Genomic DNA, 19,102 nt, shown 5'->3' on the forward strand with positions numbered 1-19,102 from the left:
TTTTTGTTCATCCTGCAGTTCCATTTCCCTATCTCACAGCGGGTCCCTGCTGTCATCTTCAGGGCTGTACAGGTGTCATTATCATCTCAAGGATCTAAAGGCCTGGCATGTAAAACCTTGCTACTGACTGCTAGTCACAAAAACTTCCTGAAACTGCTTGAGGACGAGCTGACTTGTCTGTCAGCAACTTCAGCTTACTTGGCCTTAGATTTGGTAAATACTCGTAACCCAACTAAGCCATGAAAACGCATAGCCTCAGCACACATGAGCACATGCACAGGCTGACTGTTTGCACCAGGGGGCTGTTTCACAGCCTCCTTCTGCATTTGAAACGCAATGGAAAAAGAATTGTAACCTTTGGGGAGTAAGATGTTGTGTTTGCCTGGCAGGTGAGATAGCTTCTCCTTTTTTTTTTTTTTTTTTTTTAATAAGGTGATGATGTATGTGTGTGTGCGTACACGTTTGCGTGTATATTTCCTCCGGTCGCTTGTACTGAATGCATTGAGAGAGACTGAAGACCGAAACCCAAAGGAAAATCTTCACTGGGACTCAGGGATCATCTTACCCATATTTCTCAGAATGAGATAACATTGTAATTCCTAGAAGTTATCCTCAAAAGTAAGAAATGTTGGAAGTTAAAGGAACCACACTTCCTAAGTGAATGACAGTGGCTTCAAGAGTAGCAGTTTTACTTGGCTCTGTAACATCTTTGTACTATAATTCTATAACGCTGAACTCAAATTATGAGCTACATGGAATGCTGATTCTAGAAGGGAAAGGACAAAATAGATACACAGATACATGATTATATATTGAATGTAAAAGCACTGCGTCAATAAGGCTTACGTGAATGTGTTACTTTTGAGGCAACGCAGTTTGCCGCTTCACTTAACCTCTTCTGTTCTTTTTGCTTTCAGTGTCTCTCTGTGTGTTGCAGTCCTGTGGCATTATGCATGCCCCCAACCAGTGACCTCCAGACTTTTTATGGCTGTGAGACACGTTAAAAGTTCAGGGTGAGTGGCAAACAACACTTATATTGTGTACCGATTAAAAATTGCCATCCACCTTTGCAGGTGACACGATACTGGATATAGTAATCCCTCAGAAGATAATGGAATGCCCCATCATCAAGCATGAGTTCCAAAGCCAGCAGGAATAGGTTTATTGCCTTCCACGATAGCTTTATGGCTTTTCGGAGCAGGATTTGTAACTTGGATCATATCTGTGGAAGGGTGATCTAATGAAGGGTTGGCAAACTTTGTCTCTAAAGGGCCAGATGGTAAATATTGTTAACTTCATGGACCATAGAGTCTCTTGTGTAACTAGTCAACTCTGCTGATGTAGCAAAAGTAGCCATAGACTATAGGTAAACAAATGGGCGTGACTGCATCCAATAAAACTTTAGTTGCAAAAACAGGTCGTGGGCCATACGTGGCCTAAAGGCCATAGTTTGTGGACCCTGATCTAATGCATCAAAACGGGACAGATGACCTGGAATCAGGATACTTCACCAGGTAGCAGTCCCTCTGATATTGAGCAAACCATTTATCGAGAAGAAATGGGAATAAAAAAATAATGCCCTTTCTATTGAGGTAGGAGTAGGCTGTAGTTGTAAGGATGAAACAAGATATAATGTACAGGGGAGCACTTTGAAAATTTCGAAACTCCTTACAAAGGCAATGGATGCTGTACACCATTATTATGGTTCACCTAGTGGAATATACCTCCTTCACCCTTTTAATCACATTGGGTTTTCATGAGCTAAATGAGTGTGAGGGAAAGCTCTTTTATTTTCTAAGTCATGTGGTTTGGCTGTACGTTCCTTCTATTCTACAGTTGATGGACAAGCTGTTGAAATGCCTCTTTGGTATACGGATGAAGGGCTATACGGGTAGATTATGGCAGGCTAAAGATCAAATGCCAATACAGAACTATTAAATTTCCTTTAATCATCAGATTCCTAGAGTGTTTTCAGATCTTCCACCTTTAAAATAGGCCCTAATAAATAATAATGCTTTGGATGTCTACAAGTCTGTTTGAAATTCACAAGCCTTGCATGTCAAAACATAGAGACAGGTTCAGCAAATATGCTTCCCTCGGCTAGTGGTACTAATTAAGGAAAGTCATACTTAAACAAACAGCTTGGTGAATAGAGGGGTAATCAGAATCTCAGTTCATGAATTCCTAGTTTGTTTGTTTTTTTTCTGACAAAAAATAGTAGGGTAGTCTTTAGATATGTTTTCATGTCTTTATATCATTTAAGAATTGTTTTCCAGTAACAGAGATGCACCTATGTGAGTTTAAAAAAATTAGTTGTGTGTTCTCTCATAAAAGATGTCTGGGGGAGAGCAATTTGCGCTTTTTGTCTTTATGCTCTGCTTGCCTGTTTAGGTGTTGCTTCATTTTCAAGGTCACATTATGGCTGCTGGCTCTCCAGCCACTGCTTCTACATCCTGAAAGGAAGAGGCGAAAGTACAAGGAACAGAAAGAGTAGTTCTCCCAGCTGAGGAAGTCCTCTTTAAAGAACTTTCCCTGAAGTCTTCCTCGGTGGCTTCTATTTACATCCTTTATCCACCCCTGATATAAGGGCATCTGGGAATTGGATCCTTAGACTTGAGAAATTTGTTGTCCCAGATAAATTCCAGGTTCTAGTAGTAATGAAGAAAAAGTGTATGGTTATTGAGCAGCAATTGTGGTTACTTATATGAAATCATGCTATCAGTTTTTCTTCCATATCTAATTTTTATTTATTTTGATGAATGCCTTCTTTCTTCGATTGGTTTGTGTGTATAACGTCTTATTGGAATTTTACATGTTTGAATTTCAGCTTATTCAATTCTCAGCAGAGATACATATCTCAGTAAATATTTTAGGACCATAATATTCTTACTAGAAGTGCCATGGCAAATCTGAGAAAGGAATTTCTGTCTCATGAGAACCATCAACCAAAATTTAAACTCCCAAATTTTCGAATGGATTTTCTCTCCTCTGGATGGGAGATTCTGTTAAAGCCTGAGTACTAGCGTGAGGTCCTAGGACATACAGGCCCGCACCCAACTGTGGTGTTCCCAGTATGTGTGAGGGCTGCCACTGATGGCTTTGAACTGTCCCTCAGAGACTGGACAGTGCTGTCTAATCTGCATCTCTGCTTTGCTCTTCCCCATATGTCTGCTGAAAGCTTACTTGGGAGGGTGGAGGAGACAAGTGAGCCACTCCTGTCCAGTTTCTCTATTCCAGATTGGCCTGTACTTTATTCTTGTGAAAATTACCATCCCACAGAAGAGACTTCCCTTTACTTCATAATATAGTCTCTGCCTATACCAGCCTGTGATAGATGCTCATGAAACATGGTAGCCGATGCATTCACAGACATTTCTTGAATGCCTGCTGTAGATGTAGGATAGCAACGTGGGTAAGAGTGTCTGCATTGAAGTTAAATCAGCCTAGATTCACATTCCACCTTTTCCATTTACTGGTTGAGTGACCCTGCGTAAGTTACTTAACCTTTCTGGGCCGTGACCTCCTCATCTGGGAAATGGGGATACAAATAGGAGCTAGATTCCTATAAAGAATTACTGAGATAATGCTTGTAAAGAGCTTAGCACGGTTCCTGGTAGGTAATACATGTCAGCATTGTGCCATGCACCCTGGGTGATGTGCTGGAAATCCCCGTCTTTGAGGAGTTTTTACTATCCTCTGGCTGGTTCACTGGTCATTACTTTACTGGTAGACAATGTATATTTCACAATCCATTGCTTCTCGCCTGGTATTCTGTTGGAAGTTTAAGTAAAGCCCTGGGAGGTGTCTTTGATGCCCGTCTTCAAGGACTCTGCAGCCACGTATACAGCTGGACAGCCCGGCTAACAGGACTTAGATCTCTGGGTCCCATTTTGACGCTTTCCCCTGAGAGGCAAGCAGTTCTTTCTTTATTCCGTTTTTTTACTTACTCAGACAATGGGCCTGCCTAGCAAGCAGAATTCACTGACTGCTTTCAGGCTGGTATTGCTGATGATAATCTGAAACTCAGTAGGGTTTCACTCATGCAGGCTGATGCTGCATGAGGTCGGTCTTGCCCGGCCTCATCCCGGTCCCTGCCTCTGTGCTGAGTCTGCAAAGCAGCCCCTGGTCCCCACACGTCTTCTTGGGACTGGCCCTCAAAGAACAGTGTCGTATGCACAGAGAAGCTGCCGCGTGACTGTGGCAGAGATCGTCAGCTGTGCTCGTGGACGGCCCAGTTGGCGACCACTTGACCATGGCTGTCTGTTGATTAGTCGACTCCGTGGAAGTAGTGGCTTGAAGGAGTGGCTCTTACTTTTTCACGAGACTCTTGGAAACTAAATTTTTGCTCTGTGGTTTCAAATATTTTATTTAGGCACTGTTACTGTGCTCAGATGCCTTAAAATCTTGCTTGCCTCTGGACCATGCGATTCTCTGCCTGGAACAATTCTTGTGCTTCACAGAGCTAACCCCTTCTCATCCTTCATTATTCAGTTCAAATATCACCTTCTTGGGGTGGGCTTCCCTGACTACCCCCATTAAAGATGATTTCCCTCTTCCCCTTTTTAACTCTTAGCCACCCAAGCCTCTTGTCTGTTTCACTTACTACAGCTTCTGTCACTTTCTGAATATACCTGTTAACCAGGTAATAAGCAAGAGGCAGATCTGTCTGAATCAGTGTTGTTGCTTCCTCATGGCTGGCAGTGCCCAGTGAACAGTAGGCAGGCTGGCAGTCAGTATTTGTTGAAGCAGTCAGAGGACATTTGGGATTTCCCTGTGAATTTCTATATTCTAGCAGTCAGAGGACTGCATCTGGGTGAGAGAGTAAGAAAAGAAATAAAACCATACACATCACCTTTATTATAGGAATAGAATCCTGCCCTTGGGTTTTCTCTGGAAAGCTTCCTCTCTACCTTGTACAAGTCTTTGATACTCTGTGTGTCCCACCCGGAAAGGGTTATACATCATCACCTTCCCCATGAAGACAGAATCATTTGCCTTTTGGTTCTAAAGCTTATGGTGGGTGGTATAAGTTAATTAAGGATGTTGGATTCCAAGCCCAAATCCCAGCACTCTCATTCCCTGGCTGTTTGTTCTTGGACAAATGACTTTCTCTCTTTGGTCCTCAGTTTACTTACCTGAGGCAGGGGAAATAGCGTGACCTAAATAAGCTCGTAGTGTTCGTGCAAGGGTTAAATGAGATGCTCTGTGTACGGTGCTTTGCACAGGATCTGGAACAGAATAACGACGCTCTTGATTCAGGAAGATGAACAAAAGGGTATTGGGAACCACACTGACAAAACCCATAACGCACTTTCTTGTGATCTTCATTTTAAAGGGGGTAAAGATGGCGAAGAGCCTGGATTCCCTATTAGGTTTGCTCATCTCATGCACGGAATTACCTTTAAAAGGTGGAAAATGAGCGAACAGTGGGATGACCTGTTTTATATTTGTTGTTAGCATGTCGAGTGTTGGATGTGAGGGATCTGTTTCAGATAAGGCCAGTGATAAACCTCAAATGCTGGGATGGCTCAGTGTTTGGAGCCCAACCCACATGCAAAAACACCTTGGGAATTTGGAGTTCAAGGTCCTGCACTGTCCTTACGCCGCCTGGCTGGGGAGATGTTTCATCCTTAAGTAATCAGAGCTCATTTGATCTCCTGCCTCACAATAGACCATGTCTTAAGTTGCCTGGAAATTCTAATTTTAAAAAAATTGGGGACTTCCCTGGTGGTCCAGAGGTTAGGACTCTGGACTGCCAATGCAGAGGGCCCGAGTTCGATCCTTGGTCAAGGAGCTAGATCCCGCATGCATGCCACAACTTAAGAAAAAAAAAGAAGATCCCACAGGCGGCAACAAAGATCCCGCATGTCGCAACTAAAGACCCAGTGCGGCCAAATAAATAAGTATTTTTAAAAAATTGTACCCTTGATGTATTGGTCCTGAAAATTTACATATCTCTTTTTTGAAAGAAAATTCAAGTCTGTATGGATTGAAAGGAGGTAGATATAAATATCTTTCATTGTGAGTTTTTATTTCTTTCACCTGCTTAAGGTAGAGGGTCTGTTATGGTTGCTACGTTGTGTTAGGTGGGGCCTGGTTGAACTGTGCCGTTCGTTGTGCATTTGCTGTGTGAAAGCCCAAGCACAGAGAGGGATTTGTCTCTCTCTATCCCACAGCTTTTGGTGGTAAAAGATGAACTATATCAAGTCACATACTCTCATTGACATGATTTATGGAAGAGCTAGGGTTACCTAAGAAATTAAAAGAGCCATGAGGGGCTTCCCTGATGGCGCAGTGGTTAAGAATCCGCCTGCCAATGCAGGGGACACGGGTTGGAGCCCTGGCCCGGGAAGATCCCACATGCCGCGGAGCAACTAAGCCCGTGCGCCACAACTACTGAGGCTGCGCTCTAGAGCCCGCCAGCCACAACTACTGAAGCCCGCATGCCTAGAGCCCGTGCTCCGCAACAAGAGAAGCCACCACAATCAGAAGCCTGCGCACCGCATCGAAGAGTAGCCCCCGCTCGCCGCAACTAGAGGAAGCCCGCGCGCAGCAACGAAGACCCAACGCAGCCAAAAATAAATAAATAAATAAGTTCATTCAAAAAATAAAAGCCATTAATTTTTGTTGATCTATAATTTGTAGCCTGTAAGCTTAATAAAAAGCATGAGTAAAATACAGTTTAGGGCATCAAATCTGGTTCCTAATGTCCTTTTCAGAAGCAAAAAAGCTGAAGTTCAATGAGCAGGAGTTAAGTGAAGCAAACGATTCAGGAAAAACCTTTATTAGACTTATAACAGCCCTCGGAGTGGCAAAGACCCAGCTTTTTTTCCATCTATAAAAAACATGCAACACCCCTGTCTCCCAATACCATTTCAGAAACGAAAGCAATAATCACGAAAGGGGAAGCAGATCCGTGTAATGCGAGACTTGATTCGTGTCGTTTACACGGGAAGCCTGACAACCTGGATCACCACCCATGCAGCCGTCTTCTCAATATCCTGATGCCTGAGCATCAGCGGGAAAGATTGGGAACGTTCCAAGGGGTGTTCTCTGATGTTTCGAAATGTTGCTGCGTTCAGTGCGCCTCTCAGGGCCAGGTGAGTCTGGTTATGATGTGCTGGGGCTCGAATCTCTCATTGCCACTGCTTAACGGAGCACCAGTCAGCCTTTGCCCTGGGTGTTCACATCAAGAGAGGCCGTGCCTAGTCTTTGTCCGTTTCTGTCCCAGATCATTTGTTACCGGTGACACAAATCTATTCCTTCACTTCCAGCCCACTTCGTAAACATGATGATTGTTTAAAAAATTCTACTAGAAAAGCATGCATATGGTTTTCTATGGTTGTACATGCCTAGAAGAACTTGCATTTCATGTTACCACCAATCCTTGTGTGTGTAGTTTCCCCCTTCTCCCTTGCAAGTAATGAGAGAGAAGAGTAGAATTTTTAAAACCTATGAAAAACCTAATCCTGAGAAATTCCCAAAACCAGCGGTGAAGAGAAACACTCTAGTTGTGGAAAGTCTACCCTGTAATAGCTGCCTTTAGTGGGAGTTTACATATTAGCTCACAAAAACTCTATGAGATGGGTATGATTCTAAAAAGTCCATTTTATAGGTGAGGAAACTGAGGCTCAGTGAGGTGAAATGATTCCCTCAAACTTCTCTGCTCATTAGAAGTAGAGCTGGGATTCAAACCCAACCACTCTTCCTCTGGTGCCATGGCTCCTAACCACTGCACCATATTGTTTTCACCATGTAAGCATCTTCCTAGGGTGTTGATTTGCAAGCACGGTTTTGTCTGAACATACATTTTTCACTCTGGGGCTGCTTGTACGCTGCGTGTTGAGACTTTATACTTCAGTGCCATCTAGCCAGCTCTGTTTGATCTTAGTAGCCTTTTTCAAATGCTTTAGTTCTTTTTGCTAGTACAAGAGCTTTGGGAAATAAAAGTAAGTCCCGATGTGATTCAGAACAAGGACAGCCACTTAATTGGCGTTCTTCGGTCTCTAGTTGGACGTGCCCGTTAAGACGTTTTCTCTAGATCTTTGAGTCATTTTTCTCTGGTACATTATTCTAATTAACCTCATCTCTGCAACCCTCATTTTCGCTCGTGTTAGCCTCTGACTACTCAACGATTGATCTGTTCCGCTCAATCACCTGTGTCGAAAAGTGTGGCAGGCGAGAGGGTCCGCTTCCCAAAGCAGCAGTCCTGTATCTGGGGCATTTTCCCAGCAAGCAGGTTTAGTTCTTGAGATACATTCACCTGCAAGGCTTTTTATTTACCAAAGTGAAGATCTGGGTACTTACAGGTAACACTGGGTAGCAAAGTTAGAAGATCTTTGGTTACTTGGTCAATGGAATTCCAGATTCATAAGCTGTATGCCAAGGACTTTGACATTCAAAAATAATAGGTAATAGGTTTTTAAAAACATAGTAAAATATTAGGCTTGAAAAAAATATAGAAAAGCCAGTTGCAAAAGACCAACGAATAAGCAGTTTTTACTCCAGGGGTTGGACTTGTCTGTATCTCCTTGTTAACACAAACAGCAGACCATTTTTAATGTGTCTGTGCCTTCAAATACTGAGCCCACCATTTGTTAGGTCTCTTGGGTGACTTGGGACCAGTTTAGGCATAAAGAGGAATTAATTGGCTCATGATGCTGAAAAGTTGGCTGGTAGAATGAGCTTCAGGAGCATCTGGAGTGGGGGGTTCCGATCACGCTGTTAAGTCTTGGTCTCAAGTCTCGTGCAGTGCTCTGTGTTGGATTCATTCATGGAGTTGTTGACCAGTTCGTTGCAATATAGCCATTCATCACTCTGCTTTTGTAGCAACTCCAGCAGAAAGGAATCTTTGTTTATAAGTTCTAGCAGCTCTCATAGAATTTGGATCTTCCTGGTTCTGTGACTGGTCCCTTGTGTGCCATGTGCCTATCACTGAAACAGTTTCTGGGGTTGGAGCAAGGCTGGGTGGGGGGGAGGAGTGAAGCAGTGGGTAGCCTGGCGTGGGTCAAATGCTCGTCTCAAGAGAGGTGAATGACCTTTGACCTGCACAAGACAATGGAACGTGGGTGAAAGGGGTGCTGGTTACAGAAGAAAGGGACAGAGTTCTAGGAAGGTAGAGTGTGCATATATATCCTATAAGGCACTGTACTTTTTTTTGTTTTTTTTGAAGCACAGGCACCTTTTAATTTTGTAATAATTTAAAAGTTACGGAGAAGTTGCAAGAATAGTCAAGGAACTCCCCAAAAGCAACCCTTTGCTTAGATTCAACATTTTGCTCCTTGGCTTTATCATTTCTTATCGATCTACCTATATAATACACACATATATCTATACTTATACATAATTATTTTCAAAACCATTTGAGAGTTGATTGCAGATGTCATACCCTTTTATTCCTAAATAAATCAGGCTTTTTTTTCTCTAGGAACAAGGACATTCTCTTACATAACCACAGTACAGTGAGGTAATATTGATACAGTATTAATAAAATATAGTCCAAACCTCAGTCCCTATTCAAATTTCATCCAGTTGTCCCAATCATATCCTTTATGACTATCTTTTTTCCTGGTCCAGGATCCAGGATCGCTCAGAAAGGCACTGTACTTGATGCACAGTAAAGATATAGGATTACAGAGTTGGCAGGAACCTTTAAATATCATATAGCCCAGCTATCCAGGATTGAGTGTCATCTGAGATGTTCCCCATTAAGTTCTGTGCCTAATACTTGGACACCTCCAGTGACATTTACATCGATGAAGTGGGTTTTGCCTCAAAAATACTACCGTGCCTCTGTCCTCAAGGAGCCTGGGCTTCATTCATTGCTGTACTCCTTCTATCTGTCCTTCTGTCCAGCCGTCCGCCAACCATCTGTCACTGTCGTAGGTCCTAAAGCAAGGTCTTTGATATCAACATACTTACATCTACAAGGTAGACAGAAAGGTCGATTATAATACAGTGGTAGAGAACCTACAGGAATACTGATAGATTGTACAGGTGTATATGAGGTTGGGGAGGAGGCACTGGAGGTGGGAGATGGGAAGCCCTCCCAGAAGCAGTGAGATCTGGCTGGGACCCCTAAGGATGAATAGGAGTTACCAAGTAGCCAAGGGAAAAATGATCAGATTGGTGGACTTACTGTCTCTTCTAGAATTAAACCCTACATTTGGACTTGGATTTGGATTACCTAGGGGAAACGGCTTATAAAATATCTTAGGCCAGTTAAAATATACATGTCTTTTAGGCCATACCAGTGATGTTACTGATGGGAAATAGCTGCTGATGAAGGATTTCTGTCCAGGCTAGCCACATGGCATTTTTCAAGTTACCCCGATTGCCTTTCTCCCACTAATAAGTACATAACAAATGAATGAATAAAGCTTCCATGGGTAAAGTTTTGGTGAGTTAAATTATAGAATTTCTAATAACACTTCTCTAAGAATTTTGAAAGGATCGGATGTTGTTTGTTTATTCATACATTCTTGTGGGTAAAAAAAAAATATTCTGAACTTCAGTTTTTGAATGTTACCTGAAGATAAACATAGTACCTTCCCAAGGGTTAGGGTTTATATGGAGAATAAACATATTGACCCCTATGAAACACTGATCATGATGGTGGCACCTAGGAAGCACTTAATGGATGTTACTTACTGTCAGAGGGTGTCTGTGATTTTTACCCCATAGGTTGTCAAAGGCTTAAGAAAGTAATTTATTGTATCAGTGACTAATAACTAGTTGATCCAAAAATGTTTTTCCGTATACCCCGAATGTAATATATTTTTTTATTTTCACATATTACTTCTATTATAAAAATTAAGGATATTAACGATGGTAAGATTTAGCAAAGAACTTTAACTCCACATGCTTTTAATGCTTCCCTGAATTAATAATTTTCATGTCCATCATATTTTCTCCTTGGCCCACAATTCATCCCATATTTGGATCTTGGCAAATGATGACTTGGTTAATTAGGCAGTCTGTTAACTCTGATTACTAAGTTATAACAGATCAGTGTAGAAGCATCACTGTGCAATTTGGATTAAAATGCTCTTCATTTTATCAAAACAAATTTACATTTAGGGATAAGTATGTTGAAATGCATTAGGGTAAAATGATGCATTTCATAATAAGGAAAATTTTAAAAGGATAAAGAATTATTTCCTCCTAAGTTATTTTTTTAGTATGACATTTGTCACATTATCTTTCACTAGGAATAGACTTAAAAGCTTGGAATTTTCTTTTAAAGCTTGAAAATTATAACTGATTTAATCCCTCTATTATGCAAATAGGATGGATGCAGTGCATTTTTATTTAAGCATAATTTAGTGTAGTGACACGACGCATGGTTATATTCCAATTCTGACCACAGTGGCCTCTGTTACTGGACTTACTTGTGGAAATGAGTCTTGACTGTGTTGGGGGGTGGAATTAGTGGGTTACATTAAGGCTTGCTCTCTTTCACAGCTGAAGGCTTTGGCAGTTACGAAATACGATTGGGCCTTTGTAGTCCTTTCTCTGTCTTGTTGAATGGCTCCTCATCACTTAAGGGCAGTTGGAGTATCAAAACCTTGCTTGCTTACTCCATCTCCATCTCTGCCTGCCTTCCTTCTTAGCACAGAACGCTGAGCCTTGCGGATAATGAACAAACAAGTAAACACAAGAATAATTTTCCAGATTCAGTGAACCCTGAAATTTGTGTTAGTTTCCCCTAACAGTTCTATGAGGTGTCAGTAGCATTCAGAAGACAGCACGTCACCCTTCACTCCCTCCCTGCTTTCGCACACACCTACATGTGCACGCATGCGCACACACACACTGAACTCTGTAACAGGCACCTAGGAGGTGCTGAATAGGTATTTGTTGAACCACTGATTGGTGGAAAAGTTGGAACACTGACAGTCTCCCATCCCACGCTCCCAGGCTACTCCTAGAGCCGGTCCAACAGCAGGGACCCTGTCCGACACTGCAACCATGAGAGTAAGTGGGGCTGATGAAGTTAATATTTATTTTTTCAATAAGCTTACTGAAGTCTGACTGTTATGAATTGCTGTGTTCTAGTTCCATGGGAAGTAGAGCTAGAAAGAGAAAATGTTTTTTACACTCAGTGAACTTAGTATCTTGTTGATTGGTCATATTGGGGTGACCATAGGTCAGAAATAGGAAACCTTAGTTCTTTAACTTGATTCAGTGAAAGCATCTAGTTTATGCAAAACTGGCTTTTTTAAGGCTAGAAGACCCTCTGACTTTGTAGATAAAGCAGAACTTTGCTTAACTCAAAATGGAAGTTGGGTTTTTATGAATTTGATTATTTTCTCTTAATTGGGAACATTTAGTAATAATTATAGGTGACGCTCATTTTGGAGGGGCTTGTGGCTGGTTGTTCAAAGGTAAAGAGATGTTTTGAGCTCCAGTTTGACAGATTTGAATGACAGTCAGCCTGAATAATTCAGTTTCCCTACCTCCCCATTCCTTCCAAAAGAACGAACCAAATAAGGAATTTTTAAAAACCCAAACCATTCTGGAGTATATGAATTTTTAGTCATTTTCAAAAGACATAGTTTGACAGAGAGACATCCTCGGGGACTTTTATGTGTGAGGTAAACCCATTGGAACATTAATTTCTTTCTTTTAATGGGGCTTCAGATACCTAAATAATACATGTATTATAATAATAATTTGCCAATAGAGGACCTTCTGGAAAACAACTCCCTAAGGAATGAGATAAGAAGTGAAGTCCAGTTGTCTTGTTTTTTTGGCTGTGCCGTGTGGCATGTGGAATCTTAGTTCCCCTAGCAGGGATCGAACCCATACCCGCTACGCTGGAAGCACGGAGTCTTAACCACTGGACCGCCAGGGAAGTCCCAGTTGTATTTTCAAGTATCCCTTAAGACAGAACATTCTTACCCCACATCAGTGGTCCCCAAGAAGTCTTAATGGCAATGTCAGGGAACTTTCTCAATTAAGTGCTTCTTTAATAAATAGGTCTGTGGGCAGAAGCAAGCAGCCTTATTGGAAGGTTGGGTACTATGACTCGGTGGTTTTATTAATTACATTTATTCCTTTAAAATGACCCTGGATGAAAACAACCACCCCTTCTGTGGTCAGGGTTAGCAGATGTTTACCGTAATATTCTTTGCTCCGTGGGAAAAAAAAAAAAAAAGCCTCTTCCACCCAACAAAAACAGCCACGTTTGCTTGGCTCAATCAGAACTTTGGCGCTTGGGTCTTACTCTATATATCATGGCTCCAGTCACACAACCTTTCCAAGTGTGAGGCTTAGGTCACTCCAGCATCTGCAGGAGCGCCTCACTCAAACAGTGATCTATTATGTGAGCACTTAATTCTTATACTGTTTTTGGCGTCCACCCTTCCTCATTGAAACCAATATCCTATATGCAAGGCTCTCATTGTTTTTCTTGTAGGAGCATGCTGGCTCCTCCTTAATTTCACAGCCTTTCACCTAGGTCTGATGGCCATTTTTGTGAGGATTTTGAGAGTAGAGATAAAGGCAAGGTTCGCCTTCTCCATCTGAGAGTTTGGATTTTCCTGGGCTCTCTCTGAAATAAAAGGCATCTCTTTGTCTCATATTTTTTGTTTGAAAGGTGTCTTTTCTTACTGCATGTTGGGTGTTGGGTGTACTTAACCACCTCACTTCTTATATTTCTTTTTCTTGCCAATTCCTTTTTTTTTTTTTTTTAACAAGCACTAAGTGATCATGAACCTTTAGATGGTCCCTGCCTACACCTGCCATTCATGGTTCTAATAGGTATTTCAGAAGCAGCCCCCTCATTTGTCCTGATTTCCGCTTTGAAGAATGCCTCTTGCTCTTCAGCAGTGCTGAAAGGAAATACAACAGCACAACTTTGCTTTTCTTGGGAAGCTCCTCCCTTTGGAATGGAGAACTCTGGGTGGCTCTTCTTATTTTGTCTCCATCGCCAAAATAAGCAGGGACCTTGCATAACACCAGGGTAGGAAAAAAGAAGTAATTTTAAGGGAAACATGTGTTCGTGTCGAGAAAAAGGGAGTTAGAACTGGACAGAGGACAGTGGTCCACAGAGGTAAAGACATCTTCTTTTTAATTCAGGTAGGAAACCAGGTTTTGATCATGCTGGTATAATTTATAAAATAAAAAAAGTTGCTTCCTCACATCCCCAAGTCTTTTCTTTGATCCAGTTAAAAATAAATCTTGAGATTAGAAAACCAAGGCTTATAGGTTAGTTAATTGATGTATGTGGTAGTTGGAATAGATCAAGTCTTGTATTTGTGAAATTAATTTCCTACGATCTTAGTTAACCCTAAGTGATTCCCTTGGAGATGACTTGGTTTGAGATGCTTGCCCTAATCTGAAACCAGTGCCAAAGCCAGCCAAATAGGATTCTTGTTTGGTCTGACTTTAGGAGCATGGAAGAGACATCTGAGCATTCACATGAACCAAAGATGTCTACTCCAGCTGTTTGGCTGATCAGTGGACATATTATTTGTCCTTTTAAGTGATTCCAAATAATGTCTGTTGATAGAAACAGAGCAGACACTTCAGTGTTTCAGACTGTTTGTGGGTGGCAGGTTTTGAAAATGCAGCTAATTTGCAAAAAGAAAAAAGAGTAGGGAAAAAAAAAGAGAAAGAACCCCAAAAAAAAAAATCTTAAAAATTTCAGTTTCATCCATTCTCAAGGTTTGAAAATTTCAAAGCTGGGGGAACATCCAGCAAAGTTCTTCTTTCCTCATTGTAAATTAAACACTCGTGTCCTTAAGATAAAGCCGTGAAGGAGGTAGGGCCCAGGAGCATTGTGGGCACTGGCATATGTCAGCAGTGCCAAAGCCAGAGGGATTTTGGTTGGGCTCACACAAACCGTTGACAGGAGCGTGGATAGCCCCCAGACTGGGGAGCCTTGATTGTGCCTGGAACTGACTGTTTATATGTGCACTTCTTTCTCACGTATACAAAAAGTGCCTCCAAACAGAAGCCTAGTCATGACCTAATAAAGAGCCCGCTTCTTAAAGAGCCCTACGTCCCTGAGTGTTGACACAGATAGGTTTGGAAACTGTAGCGTGGTGGACCCAGGCTTGTGTTCAATCTGTTTGATTAAAATAAACGTCTTATTAAGATTTAAAAACGTACGTTAGAAAAAAATTCCAAACCTACCCCTCACCCCCGAAACAGGGAAGCAAAGCCATTTAAAATAGATAATTCTTAGATGTTGGTTTAAGGTTCAGCTAGTTTAATTCGTTAGTCCACTGCTTTTCCCCTCAAAGGTTTCAAAAAAGGTTTCAGTAGTACCTGAGTCATTTCACTGTTGGAAAAATGAAGTTTCAAAAAATCAGGATATGGGCACACACAAAAAGGAATTTGAGTTAGAGTTCCTTTTAAGCTTTAGAGTAGGCTACGTTCTGTTATTTTTCCAGTGTTTTTTTGTCCTTTGAGTCTAGTCAAGCTATAAACGGTGGCAGATGCCATCTCTATATTAGTGGGTAGTAAGAAAAGCTTCAAGGAATATGTCAGAGCAGAACTAGAAATCCCAGAAGTCTTGTTTAATAATTATAATCTGAACATTTATCACGTTTTTACTGTTTGTCAGCTACTACTGTAATATGCTAGCACTAACTTACTAAATCCTTATGAATATTTTGAAATAGCTACCCTTATTACCTTCGTGTCTCAGATAAGTAAACTGCGGATCAAAGAGGTTAGCTACGTTAAATTGCCTGGGGTTACGAAAAAAGTAAATGAAAGTAAATTAACTCTAGAGTCTGGTTAACAGCAATATACCAGTGCCATTTTCCTTGTTCTGATATTGTATTACAGCTATGTAAAAGGTCATCATTGGGGGAAGCTAGGTGAAGGGTATATAGGACTCGGTACTATATTTGCAACTTCCTATGAGTCTATCATTAATTCAAAATAAATTTTTTTTCAGAATGGCAGATTTTACACTTGAGTCAAGGTCTCTTTGCTTTTGAAATCCAGATTATTCACTGTTATGTCTTCATAGATCGTTTGACCAGCAAGAAGATGGCCTTTGCTCCACTATCTTTCTAGGTTAAGAGTTTCAGGTTACCCAGACCATATTGTGTGGTCTCCCATAACTCAGTGTAGTTTTAGGAGCCAGAATTTATCCTTGCCTTTCTTGCTTCCTTATCGCATTCCTCCTTTCCCTCCCCCAATCCCAAAGTCATCCACTCTGATCTTGATAGAGACAGTGGAGATCATTTATCTTGTCATTGGAATCTTTCAGTAAATGCTTTGTTGAGGAGAGGTGGTCTGACACTTTTGATGAGTTTCAGAGTAGATTTGTAATTCCTGATGTGTACATGGAAATGCATATGGACATCTAGAAATGAGAATGGCAATAGTAAGCCAAAAATTTACCAGTTTACAGCATGTAGATATCTTAAGCCATGGAAAACTTACATTCACAAGGCTAATTATTTTTGCAGCCGAAAAACTACTAGAGTGAAATTCAGAAAAGCGAAGTTTTAAAGCTATATCTTCTGCTAACTTGTTACGTGATCTCAGTTTCTTCATTTAGGAAATTACTGAGAAGAGAATCGTGTTCTACCAAAAACTTCCACGTTATAAGTAACTTTGTGACATTCTGTATGACACAACTTCAAAGCTGTATCTTGACTGAGTTAAAAATGATTGCTGTGAAAGTTGCTTAGTCTTTTTTTTTTTTCTTTTTCTTTTTAAAAAATTTTTTATACAGCAGGTTCTTATTAGTTATCTATTGTTGCTTAGTCTTAGGACTGGAGAATCAAGTTCCAGAAAATATTGGTGGATTTAACCAGTTGATTAACTCAAATAAGTATTTGAGATCTTTCTTCTTTTTTAACATAGGTGTTTACAGCTATAAATTTCCCTCTGAGCACTGCTTTACCTGTATCTTATAAGTTTTGGTATGTTATGTCATTATTTTCATTCATCTCCAAGTATTTTCTAATTTATTTTGTGGTTTCTTTTTTCCCATTGGTTATTTAGGCATATGTTGTTTAATTTCCACATTTGTGAGTTTTCTAAATTTCTTTTTATTACTGGTTTCCAATCCATTCCGTTGTAATTGGAGCACGTACTTTGTTTATTTCAATCCTTTGAAATTTATTGAGGTCTGTTTTATGGCCTAGCCTATGTATGATTTGTCCTGGAGAATGTCCCATGTGTGCTTGAGAAGAGTGCCTATTCTGTTGTTGTTGATGGGTGGGACTTTCTATAGATATCTGCGAGGTCTATTTGATTCTTAGTGTTGTTCATGTCTTCTGTTTTCTTGTTGATCTTCTGCCTAGTTCTGTCCGTTATTGTCAGTAGGGTATTGAAGTCTCCAACTACTAGTGTTGAATTGTCTGTTTCTCACTTCAGTTCTGTTAGTTTTTGCTTCATGTATTTCAGGACTCTGTTTTTAGGTGAAGACTTTCTTAAAAAGAGAGCATTCTTGTTGTGTCACCTACTTTCAGGACTTCATTCAGTCTTAGGGTTTAAAAATTACACACACTGATGAAAAAGTTTAGTTTTATAATGGGGCAACTTTCTGACACTGATGGAGACATTTAGGCCACACTTAAACATTGGTAAAGAGAAGTGAAGGATGGATGGCTTTTTTATCCCATGCATTTTATTACTGTAGGCGACCAGTAGGGTCCAACTGAGGCCAAACCAACATTGTCTCGGGTAGCAGGTTGACGGGGGCTTTGACTTACCCAGATGTAAATCAGTGTTGCATTTCTATTCTTCACTTACTCTGGGTAGACATGGACTAACTCAATACAAACATGTTCCATGGCAAAAATATGCTTTTTTTAGCAAAAAAGAATAAAATGCAATTTTCTCGTTGTTGCTAAACCTATGATTCTGTAGCCCTTTCTGTGTGTAGGTCACATGGCAAACTGCAGGTGCATCTGTCATACAGAAATTGCTTTTCCCCCCAAATACAGAAATGTGAAATAAACCAATTTGGGCACAAGTAGTTTATGCTACATTTACTTAGTATCTATCACACAGCTCCCTGCACTCACTGTATTAGGACTAATCAAAGAGTTAGAACTCTGCCTAGTTTCGGCAGAAATGCATATACAGCTTCTACTTAGTCAGTGATACTACTGAGTGATTGTTTTTGCTAACAGTATTATGGCCAAATATTTAATTTTTCTCTTTTCAGCAGTACTATACATTTGTTCTAGACATATGTCAGTGGGAAAGCAGGGGGTGGGGTAATACTCACATGTGTACACACACCCATACATTTAGACATAAATAGGTCATTTTCACTGAATAAAAATCTTAAAAGTCATTTCTGTTTCATTTCTTTATTTCTTTAGCCATTTTATTATCCTTGTCCACATTTCGGTGTTTATCCATGAGCGATGAAGTAGTTTAGCGGTGATTTTAAATTCCCTATGAATGAATATGGTTTTTCAGAAGAGATTTTACATTTCAGTTAAAAACCATTTTCTTTTCCTGTCATCTCTGTGAATAGTCCATAGAGTTGATTGTTAGTGGAGGAAACCATGTGGTTCTGTATCTGAACTTTCTCTGAGAAAGGAATTATTGTCTTTGTCGTTTTGTTTCCACATGTGACCTCCTTACCTGCTGGGTTTCCCAACAGCTGTCAGCTAACTACTCTAGCACCATACTGTTATCTGCGTTCCTGGTTCACAAATATGAAGTAAACAGAAAATCTTGCTAATTTGAGCCCAGTAGGAACCTTAACACTGTAATGAGGGACTGATTTTGAAAGCAGACAGACATAGCTCACAAGATTAGAGCCAAATTTTTAAATGATCTTAAATAACTAATTGAAAGTAAGAGTGGTACTTAAGAAAGAGTGAGATACTGACACATGGAGGAATTAACAAACGGGAGAGAAGAATCCTCATGGGGTCTTAGTGATTATGCAGTCTTCCTTGGGTTGCCCCTGATGCTAATCGAAGTGTGGGACTGATAATGTACCTTAGAGGACAGGTTTGTGGTTGAATGGCTCTTGATAGATTTTGACAAATTAAACAGTGGTAAAGACATTTGGAAGTTATCCAGGTCCTTACTATTATTTATGTCAGTGAACTAGAAATCAGTGGTTAATTTGCAGTTCTTGTAATTTTTATGATACTCCCGTTGT

General features: G+C 40.6%; 1 protein-coding gene and 1 non-coding gene across 8 annotated transcripts in view; both read left to right on the forward strand.

Moving 5' to 3' along the window:
• FOXP1 (forkhead box P1) overlaps window positions 1-19,102 on the forward strand; it is a 586,136-nt gene that overhangs the window by 211,423 nt on the left and 355,611 nt on the right. For 6 of the 7 annotated variants that reach the window (XM_068557265.1, XM_068557270.1, XM_068557271.1 and 3 more), the window contains one exon: window positions 918-1,013. The exons of the other annotated variant lie outside the window; for it this stretch is intronic. The gene's annotated coding sequence lies outside the window, so the exon portion shown is untranslated. The remainder of the gene's footprint in view (window positions 1-917; window positions 1,014-19,102) is intronic. 7 annotated transcript variants of the gene reach the window in all.
• TRNAG-GCC (transfer RNA glycine (anticodon GCC)) lies at window positions 5,722-5,794 on the forward strand. The gene has a single exon. It is a non-coding gene; the product is annotated as a tRNA-Gly (tRNA).

This window comes from Eschrichtius robustus, chromosome 12, assembly GCF_028021215.1.
Source record: "Eschrichtius robustus isolate mEscRob2 chromosome 12, mEscRob2.pri, whole genome shotgun sequence".
In the NCBI taxonomy this organism is placed as follows: domain Eukaryota; kingdom Metazoa; phylum Chordata; class Mammalia; order Artiodactyla; family Eschrichtiidae; genus Eschrichtius; species Eschrichtius robustus.